An 11365-nucleotide genomic window follows, 5' to 3' on the forward strand; every position below is an offset into this window, starting at 1 on the left:
GGCCCTGAAAGGATAAATCAGTGTGAATTATCTGAAAAGCAACTACTGTGCAGATTTTACAAGTCATGTGAGGCATAAACTTCCAGGTTAATTCAGCAGTCCTGGTTCCTATCTGGCTTTGCATAGGAAGGAAAAAGAAGATGCTGAGCTTGTAGTTTCATAAATTATATTATTGCAGAGTTACTTTATCATAGCCTCAAGACAGATGCATTCTTCTTGGAGTGTGCTGAGAGGCTTTGAAAGTCTTATATGGTACCTGAGAACCTGCTGAGAAACAGAGGTGAAGGGCGAGCAAAGTATCTGCAAGGGAAAAGGGGGCTTTATTTCAATATAAGCGTAACAGCATCTGTGTTGTTTGATTTATAAAGACATAAAAACAGATTAACCCAGGGAGCCAGATAAAGCAAAACCTATGAAAAATGTTGATGGGTGATGCAGACATTAGGTAAAAATGTACACTGTAGGTCAGAGATTACTGCAGATGTTTTCAGGCTGCACATCAGTGGCACAACCAGCATTATATGAATGAGAGTATCTGAGCGCTGACTTGAGTGATGCTCTGGGATGTCTGGGCTGGGCAGTGTTCCACAGGGTTTGCCCATGTTTCTTTGGAAGACCTATACATTAATTTTCTTGTAATTTATGAAAGGAACCCCCACCTCCAGGTACGTTTAGGCTAAATCATTCAGACCAGGCAGTTAGTCACATGCTGAAAGACCTACTTGAAAGCTGCATACTAGTCCTGATGTCGTACAGCTCTTTTGTCTCCTGAAATGGCCTTGGAATGACTGCGTTGGGTACAAGTGTGGGACTGGCGCAGCGGAGGGCCAGGCTGATCAGCAATGAGTTTCTTTCTTTGAAAAGCAACTGTAGTTCAGAGTCCTACGGTATGACCTTGCTAGGGCTGTAAGTGTGTTTAATTCACAAATCCTCTCTTGTTAAAAGAAAAAGAAGAAGAAAAAAAATCTACTACCAGTGTAGCAGTGAGCAGAGCAAGCATGTTAATGAGTGGAGCTGAGGGATGAGCATGGCAGACCCAGCTGCTGTCCTGCTCGTCCCTTACCCTGTAAGTAGCACGCCAGGAATACATTGTCTTACATCAGAATTTAAGGTGGAAACTAATGAGACAACAGACTTAATGTCTTTTCTTATTGATAAAAAATACATATGAATGTTTAAAGATTTCAATAATATTTGGGTTCAATGTAAGTGTTGGGAACATCAGTTGTAGGGAAGCGAAAATCCTTTTGACTGGGAAGGCTTTTAGCCAGCCTGGATGTTTTTAACACAATCATGCAGCTTGCCAGTGAGATAACTGCAACCGTCAGTTTTTTTCCTACACGGTAGCTTTGACATGGGATGTGTCAGAACTCTGCCAGGGCAATAAGCAGCTGAGTTTGGTGTGTGCAGGAATTTGGATGTGGTCTTTTGTACTGTACACACAGAGAAGTGTCCTGAGGGCCCTGAAGCTACAGCAGACAGAGACAGAACTGTCCAAAATAAAATAAAATAAAATAAAATAAAATAAAATAAAGTAAAATAAAATAAAATAAAATAAAATAAAATAAAATAAATATATATATAGTTTCCACAAATGGCCAGTTTTCACTGTTTGTTTGAAGAGCTGTGCAGCAACTTAAAACCTAAGGGCATGATGTGAAGACATCATTTACTTCAAGTATGGACAACATGTTCACCTCTCATCATCAAAGCACGGTTTAAAAAGTGTTTGGTTGGATCTGTATTTCTTAAAATGGCCTAAATATGTTTGCACAGTAAATATAAAGTTATCTTACTAAATACAATGGATGGATGAGCCATGCACTCTGTGTGGCCTTAAGTTTTCCCTGCTTGGATATTTTCATCATTTAAATTTAATGGGGACCCGAGGAACTTCCTTGAAAGTTGACTTGAGGACAGGCAGTGTCTGCAGGCAGCAGGAGCTCGGGCTGAACAGCAGCTGCTATAAGGAATGGTGTGGCTGCAGGTTGCTGGTTCTAGACACAGTTAATATGAACAATCTTCTTGTCCCTAATAACCTCCAGATCACTTGTGTTTCTGAGGACTCCAGAATGCCAAAATCACAACAGGATATCTACTCTTTTAAAGGTCTCCTTCATTACAACCAAAATAGCAGACTTCAACTTTTCCCCTGTAGGTAAATCAGTGAGAATGAATACATTTGGTGAGGGGGGAATTTCTGCTGTTCCTTTCCCCTCTTCCATTTCAATGCTGCTTTCTGTCAAAGGAGTTAGTGCTACATGGATGTCAAAAAAGATGTGTCAGAATCTACTTGTGAAGGGGAAAATCATAGGCCTGCAACAGTCCCAAGGGGGAGAGGCAATAATGGCCCTGTAACAAGACATGACCTTCTAATATGAACCCATTGCAAATGGTGTCCAAAGCCAGGCCTCTGAAATTGCTCTACAATGAAGACCAATCAAGCAAAAATACTTTCCTAGGCAATCCCAAGAGAGTACTTTAGGGCAAAATAAATAAATAAATCTGTTCTATAAATGGTAGAATTAGTCTTCAAATCTGTTTAAGAGAAGAAGTGAAAGAGCAACATTTGCCAAGCTTTTATTCTTTGGGTGATAGATTGTTCTGTGTACAGCTGTAAGAAAATGTGCAAGCTTGTATGTCCTGGCTACCTTTTTTAGTTGGTAACTTACAACAGGTTGTGCAGATGTGAATAATTACACTGCAGAAATGAATACAGCACCTGGAGGGTGCAGTGGGGGAGGCCTTGACAGGACAAGGAAAGAAATAACATTTATGTGTTACAGGGACAAGTAATTCTCACTATATTTTGGGCCTTGTGTGTTGAGAAATTCAGGTTGCAGATTGCAGTTCAGTTCTGTCTTTGCCATTCCTCTCCGGCTTTACAGATTTTTTTTTATTACTATTTTTTATTTTTTGTACATTATCAGTTACTCAAATATGGGCTTGTGTGAAGCACTCTGGATTTGAGTGTGGACAGGCAGTACATTAGCTAATATGATTCCATTAAAAAGGGATTCCATAGCTAGTGCCCCAATTAAATGAAGAAGAGTCAATATTAATAAACCTTCCAAAGAAAGGGATAAAATCAAATACCCACAGTGACCCTATAGACATCACTGCTGGTCAGATCAATACATACCAATAAGCACTGATGGAAATAGCTAAACAACAAAAACGTATCTAGGCCACCGAGATTTGGCAGTACAGCACACCAATAAAGTATCTTTTGTTTTCTCTAGATGGCTTTCTATTCCCTCAGTCTCCTGCCAAAGATGACTGTCATGAGCATGAGCTACCTGTCTGCAAACAGCTTTTTGCTGGAGTTCATCCTGTCTCCTCTTGGTGCATCTAAAAAGGGTTTCTTGGAAGTGAAAAGATGCTGTCCGAAAAGCTGAATAAGCAATAATCCAGACCCCTGTCAGTTTACATCCCTTATGCAACTGAAATGATTTTCATTAATCTTTTCAACTGTCATCAAATACATATCTACTGTAGTTGGGCTCAACTCCACCGATGTAAATGACCAGGCATTCACTTTGTTGGAACTACACCAACTTGGATCTGAGTTGAAATTTTACGAGTGCAAGGGGGGATATGATCAAATACCCCAATAATGCAATTGTTGATGTTACTTTCTACAGAGTTTTGCTACTTTGGAAGTGTTGCAAGAACGTACTCTTATCTTTTCTACACAGATTTCATGTTCATGACGCATATCTTTGTGCCATCAAGGTCTGGTGGTTACAATGCACTGTGCTCACAGCTACTGTACGGGAGGGTTTAAAACATTTTAGAATTTCAGCATCTGTTTTATACTGATTTCAGGAGGAGAATGGCAGAAGAGGGTGCCAAGTTCCAGAGAACAGTAAACACTTTGGACCAAATTCTCCCCTCGGTTAAGCTGGTGTAAATCTAACATCTCTTCATCCAGCTGACAGGTAGATTTAAGCCCAGTATGATATAGGGTAGAGTCAAGCCCTTTAATATGGAAGAACACAATTGCTTCCTCTGGCTCAAGCCCAAGAAAATATATTTAAAATATACAATAGATAGTAGAAGGAATTTTAATTAACTTTTTTATTTTTAATGTGGGTATTGCTTTTAAACTATTCCATTCAGGGCTGAAAACTAGGCTCTCAGATCTGAGCCAAAAAGGGGTATGTTTATCATAAATGCCTTAAAGGAGTACAATTAAAAGGTGTTTAGAAACTTGAACTGTTCTGTTAATCAAAATGAACTTATAATTCCAGGTTTTAAAATAGCTAATGATGTACAAATAGATTTTAGCACATATTAAAGGTATTATCTTAAGATAAGTTGCTGGGGAAAAAGGAAACTGAGAATAAAGTTGTAAGATTAATTCATGGTAAAGAAATATGAGACTTCATAATTCTTCCTAAAGCATCATAGTTAGTAAAATATTACACTTTTTTTTCTCCAGCAGAAACACAACAGAACAACATTATTCTCTAGCGGTCAACATTAATTGCAAACTGATGGCCACTTCTGAACATGGGAGTCTTCGCTGGGCCACATTTAATTATATTAACTGCCGACATGTCAGCGTGCCCAGCTCCGGCAGCCCCCGCTGGTTGAGCCGCTGTCAGTGGCATTGGCCAAAGCAGTCGTACCACACGGGGGAGTCGCTCTGCATGCACAGAAAAGTTCATCTGTTTCATAAATCACTCGCTTTGAAACCTGATTTCTCTGTGCTGCAGCTTTGTCAGTTTGTCGGAGAGATAACGCAAGATCTGCAACGTTTGGCAGGGTAAAACAAAGCCCAAACCACCCTGTTTCTATAAATGAATTCCTCATCAGTAAGGGTGAATAGGATTTTGTTGGTGGGGAAATGTGTGTCAAGCACAATTTTTGCCGACTTGCCAGGTATTTCTATATAGAAGATGAAGAAAAGATTAAGATACCTCAGCCATCAGTGAATAAAATTCTCCAGATTTTTATTTTGTTTAACCTTTTAGGAAAGCAGAGGGTGTGGCGGGTTCATTGCAAGGCATGGCAACACCTTATCTCAGCACAGTGAAAATGGAACAGCGATGAAGGAGCAGGATTAGGCCATTTTTCACTGCGAGGTGCAGTGTGACCTTCGACTGCATTACACCGTCTTAACGAGCTTTCTCCTGGATTTTCATACCTCATTCTATGTCCTTACAATGCCACACAGAAGACCGACTTTGCCAGCTCATTGTTACCTGCTACTAATATAGACTGCTGCTAGCACAATATACTATTATCCACCAAAACAACATGTACTGACAAACACTGTTTAGTGTATTGGCTACCACTCTGAGAAAGCCAGGGTCACTGCTGAACAATACCAAAAGAGGTCTCACTAGCTTCTTCTCCCTCTTCCATTGAATGAGCTGTTAATAGACAAGCTGTTATAGAGAAAAAGAACTAAATAGTTTACAAGCTTACATTTGAAGGCCTGTGAATTGCATTAGCTGAGCCAGCTGAGTGAGAGCCAAGGCAATCTCCCCATGATTGTAGAAAATGTGGCATTGAGGCATGTGGAGGCAAAGGAAGAATGACAGTGACCAGGTTTACAATATGCAAAGCTGGAATAATTACTGCTTTCTGTGGCACCGAGTTTTTAGCCAAAATAAAATCTGGAATAAGCATCTCCATTAAATGCATAAGTGCATGTGTTTGTGTGTGTTCACAGTTGAAAACTTTCATGCCTTTATGTAAACAGTAGTTTACAGCCTTAACGTAAACTCTTTGAAGTTGACATTTCATTTTTCCCCATTGGACCTTTCCCCCTTCCAAATCCTCCTTCTCCACTGTACAGGCCGCTCTCAGTATGAGCTGTGCCTGCAGTTCTTGTTTGTTACTCACTCTTTTCTTTGGATAAGGCAGTTCTGAATCAGAATATGAGCCACTTCCGATGTAATTATCTGGACAATGATTTGGGATCAGTGGAACTGGGATGTGCAGCTGAAAAGTTTTTGGGACCTTCCAGCTGCTGGACATGAGTCTGACAGAGTTCTTTGTTTTAGTTTCTTTCTATTCTGTAACTTTTCCAGAGACATTGAAGTTTTCAAAATCTGCAGAGCAACAAAAAAAATATAATAGAGAAACAGCAAAATTGAAAAGTAAAAAATGTAACCCTCAGACCATCCATTTAAGGGCATTAAGTGAAGTACAGAAGTGTTTTTTGCCATAACTCCACTAATGGGTAGCTATCTCTGATAGCTCATTTACAGTTCAGTTAAACTAGGCAGAAATCAGCCTCACAGGATACACAGTTTAGTCACTTTAAAAACAGATTTCTTGGTACGTTGTCATAAATCATTCACAAACTGGACTAACCTAGGCCAGTGATCCAGACAACAGCTTATCTAGTCAGACTTGAGCTTCGCCCACTAAACTTTGTCTCAGAATCTGAATATCTTTGCCACAGAGCAAACTTTCAGTCATGCTGACTTACAGTACCAGCCATCCATTGCTTACATCTGAAAGGAGAGTTTCAGTCTATACTCAGAGATCCAACATCCCTGGACATAGGGGGTGGGGTGGAATTTCTGCTGCTATTTTAAAGCCAACGGCAAAACTCGTGTTGGCTTCAGAGGAGACAGAATTTCTTGCTGACTTGGTAGATGCTCTCCTTGGCTTCTAGTCCTGCAGTGCCAGTGTAGGTGAATCAGCTCCTGAAATTATATTCATCTGAGATCTGACCAAGTGGAAATTACATATTTTCAGGTCCTTAATTATGAAACTTTTGCAAATGTAAGGTTCAGTCTTTTAGGGCATAACTTACAGTTAATTAATTTCACAAGAATTTCTCTTCATCCTTCTGGTAGTTGTGCATTGGCATACTTCAATATATCTTCTTCAATATATAACTTCTTCTGTGTTTTGGGAGCTAAATCCTGAAGTCCCATCTCAGTACTAGCTGAGCAAATTTGTCTTTAAAGGCTTCAGTGAAACCATCATGTCAAGGGCAGTTTGCTTCAGTGAAAGGCTCAGGATTTATCTAATCAAACCTGGGAATCATCCCCCTTTGTTTCGGTGGGTTGATTTCCCTGAGATGTTTGATTTGCCTTCCTGTTAGATCCTTTCATTCAAGTTAGTAGTTTCCTCAGGTTGGCTGATCTTTATTTCTGCTTTTAATATTCTGTATTGATTTTATTGTAGTGCACTTACATGCTGTTCAACAGTCCCCTATTACTGTAAATAAAATGAGATAAATAACTTGGCTTTCTTTCTGCATTTAAAATCTTTGGCAGCAGCCATCTCCACCCCTAACTGGGCCCGTGACAGGGCTACTGCCAGTATCTGTGAGGGCAGCTCCTGAGGCGCACATGCCCCTCACATGTCGCTCGTATCCATGCTAGTGAGATAAAGCTAGCTTGGCTTTTGCTGATATTAGTGGCTCAGTTTATCTAGCAAGGGTAGGTACCAGGAGTGCCTGTGGGATGTGCAGTTGGGGGCAGCTGCCCTCTTAGTCACTGGCAGTAATAGCAGTGTTATACATGCATCTATGACCAGACAAGATATTACTTATCTGCAGTACATGTGAAAGTCAGCAAGGCTCCTGTTTTCAGATCAGGTAGGTGTTATGCCTATCTATCACTTACAGACTTTGGCTTAACTTGTCACTTAAATAAGCATGATAAAGTACAAAAAACAGCTTCATCTTTCTTCCCCCTTCTGACTACTCTTAGCAGGTATTTCCTCTGTCCGGGCCTGTTCCCCTGGGTCCTCATGGAAATGACCAGCATAGTCAGAGCATTGACAGTGAATTTCTCCTGGCTGGCAACAGTCCATAGAGCATTCACAGCACCCACACAGCCCTCAGACTCCCCGGTGTTGGTGCCATTATGAGCGCAATCAGAGCTCAAACCAACGAACTTTTGAAGGGCTGGGCCAGCTTCTCAGGCAGTTGCAGTTTGCCGAGTCAACGCTTACAGTTTGTGGCTGTGGGCTGCCATACAGAGCTACCCTGAGACTCCTTATCTGGAAACAGGCCTGCTTCGCAAGCAGGCATTTTCTCTTGCCTTATCTAGCTAGTTTGAGTATTGACAGCATAGCAGCTGACTTAAAATGAATGTCAGGATCAGTTGGAGGCTCTATAGTCACAGCATGTGGCCATCTTCATGGTTATTTCAGATAACCGCTGAGACAGATTGGTCTGGGTGTTGCCTCCATGACTTTCCAAGGCTGACTGCACCAGGTCTGAGTGGCTTGGTATTGATGTCCTCTTCCTCTGCAAAGGTTAGAAATTTCAGCCCTACTGATGCTCCTTTGTTTTAAAGCCCTTTCTCTCACACATGCATTTTTTCCTGTTGTGTCTATATGCCAGTACTGAAGATCAAAATTGGGTGGAGGTTCAGATCAACAGTGCCAATAGACAGCTTTCTTTGATCTCCAGAAGTATCCACCCTCTTGCAGATGTGTCTTCCTGCTGTGATTTGCATGGCTGTAGCCAAACCAGCCTTAAAAACAGACCTTCACATGGGGTATGCTCTCGTCCAGACATGCTGAAACAGTGCCAGCATTTTCTCCAGTGTCCCAAATTTTAAAGAGTTCAGGATGAAATTACTCATTTTGACATATTTTTAGTTAAATATACACCTGAGCTATAAACAGATTTTATTCTTTTAAATTTGTTCTTGTTAAAATAAACCAATTTCCATTAGATAATGTAATTTTTAGAAGAGCTGCAGAATATTCTTTTAAATATATTGTGAAAACAAGTAATTAAAATAGCCAAAATAATGAGTATAAATTGCATGACTTTAAGAAAGCACATAAAGAGTAATCAAGCAGGGTAAAACCAAATAAGGTTAGTGTAAGTGAGAGACTCACGTATATGGTGTATTGTATTGTTTGGACTGAACAGAACTGCATGCTGTGAAAGGGTGTTCTGAACTCCATTAACGAGTAATCTTTGTACATAACAGTAGTGCTGTGCAAATAAATGTTGTGAGGCAAAAATAAATAAGTTTTGAGAAATGAACGACTTCAGCAGTAGTTTGCCAATTAATTAGAACAAAGAGGGAAGTCTAGCAGACAATACAAAGAGATAAATAAGGAAGTGTTCAAGTTGCCATAACAGCTTTTGCTGTTCCCTTACTCTGCTTTTGTCTAGTTCTCACAAGTTCATAGGATTTTCTTTGGAGACAGCAAGGGAGCCAGGAGGGTGCAATGTTGCTCACTCTTGAAAAACTATCTCAGAGTCTTACCTCAACAAAGGTTAATTGTAACTGGATCCTTATAACAACTTGCTTTAGGAAGCTTTTAAGGAGCGTGAACTAGCATGGAGAAGGAGTTAGACATGATTTAACTAAGTTGCATATATTTTAGACAGCAAGACCTGCCCCTATAGCAGTTAAGGAATTAACCATATTTAACCATGCAATTTCATAATTATAAGTGACCATCTCTGAATACCAGTGGAGGATAAGTCAAGTCCCAGAAAACTGGAAAAGGGATATAGTATCTGCTTATAGTACCTGCTTCCAAAAAAAAAAAAAAAAAAAAAAAAAAAAAAAAGAAAAGGAATTCTTCAGAAACCATGGCTTAACTTAACTGGCCAAATAACTTAACTGGTAAGAATAAATTAGTGATTATAACATTTGAGAACTACACCATTTTGAAAGGGACTGGAGACACTATAGGATCGTGATTAGAGCTAATGTTAAACCAGACAAAAGGTCCAAATTCAGCAACGTCATGTTCACTCAAGTGAAATCAAACAAACTACACGCAGGCAAGAGAAGTCAAATCTCCATGTACTACAAAGGAAGCAGAAGCCTGGAAGATTTGCAGGTGGTGACGTCCACAGCAAATAAGAAGTGATCTGTTCTTGTAAGAAAACAGATCTTGGAAAATATACTACCAATACCACTGCTTGTAACGTGACAAATATTGTTACTCTGCTGTGCTGAGAACTATTAAATGTCTTTTAGTTTACACTGAATCTGGTTTAAGTACTATATTTTTAAATAAAAGCTTCAGGCTCACTGGTTGCAGCATACAGGAACAGGAATAAATAGAAACCTATAAAGGCATAAACTATGAGAAAAGTTTGGAGAAACTGAGGTTATTTAATTTACACGATTGAAGGGAGCACGATAACAGACTTCCAGCATGTAAGAAGCTATTAAAAGAAGATAGTAATCCATTACCTGTTGAGGACAGGGCAGGAAAAATTGCTTTAATTTCCAACAAAGGAGATTTAGGTTATCTTTCTAACTATAAGCCTAGGTAAGCACTGGAACAGGCTGCTAGAGTGGCTGTAGAATCTCCATTACTTGGTCTTTTAAAGAAAAGATTAGATAAAACAGCTGTCAAGCTTGTTGGGTACAGTTGATCAGCATACCTCAGCAGAGGTGGAATTACACTGGACGTCTTTTTAGCTCCCTGCCAACCCTACCTTCAACCCCTGACATATTATAGTTGCATAGATTTGTAGTAGCCTACTAGACCCTAATTTTCATCAAAAACAAACACACAAGCCAAAGGAAAAATCAAACAGAAACCTGAAAAAGTGGATCCTAGCATTTCAAAGATCAGGGCAAAAACCAGTCTGGATCTTTTTGCTGACTGATGATTCCAGAGTACATTGTCTTAACAGAGATATAGGCTTTTAACAAAGAAGGAGTAAAGATGCTGAAGGTAGGGAAGGCAAAACTGGGGAGTAAGCAATACCTGTACTGTTACTCACCTTCCAAAAGCCTGCCCTGTATCTTTGTCTCCTGGAAAAGCTGGGAAGCTCTCAGTTCTCTGCTTTTGCCTTTCCCTGGGGACCAGGAAGAGTCAAGGAAAGGATTAGGCATAATTACGTGCCTAAGCAAGAGCTTTGTTGGAGCTGGAAGGGGCACACAAAGGGTTCTGTCTGAACATCATGGCCATCAAGCCCGTGTTCTTTTCCAGCACCACAGTCTATGGTTCAAGATAGAGTATCCACAGAGGGCTCAAAGAGTCTGTAAAGTAGCAACAGAGGAAAACAAGGGAGTGTTTTAGGCCAATTTCTCCCCTGCACTGAGAGAATCCATTCCCTATGCAGTGGTGTCCTAACAAAGTAAAATTTGCAGGGACAAAAGTGGCAGATTCAGCAAGCATTGAGGGGTAGTTCAATATTGCTTCAACTATCTTCAGGCACTGTTTTCTTCTGTGTGTTCAATTATGCTGTGAATTTGTTTATCAATAAATCAAGTCTCTGCTTTCCATTTGCACATGCGGTTGAGTTGCAGAATTTCAGGAATACATTCATCTAAGCACATGAAATTCTCTTTGGTCTTTGAATCCTCTTGCAGGTAAATTACTTTTACTGTATTTATGGGGTACCAGCTTTTCAACACTTAGTTTATAATGCATAGCCCTCTGCCCTTTTGCAAAT

This window comes from Anas acuta, chromosome 11 (assembly GCF_963932015.1).
Source record: "Anas acuta chromosome 11, bAnaAcu1.1, whole genome shotgun sequence".
Classification (NCBI taxonomy): domain Eukaryota; kingdom Metazoa; phylum Chordata; class Aves; order Anseriformes; family Anatidae; genus Anas; species Anas acuta.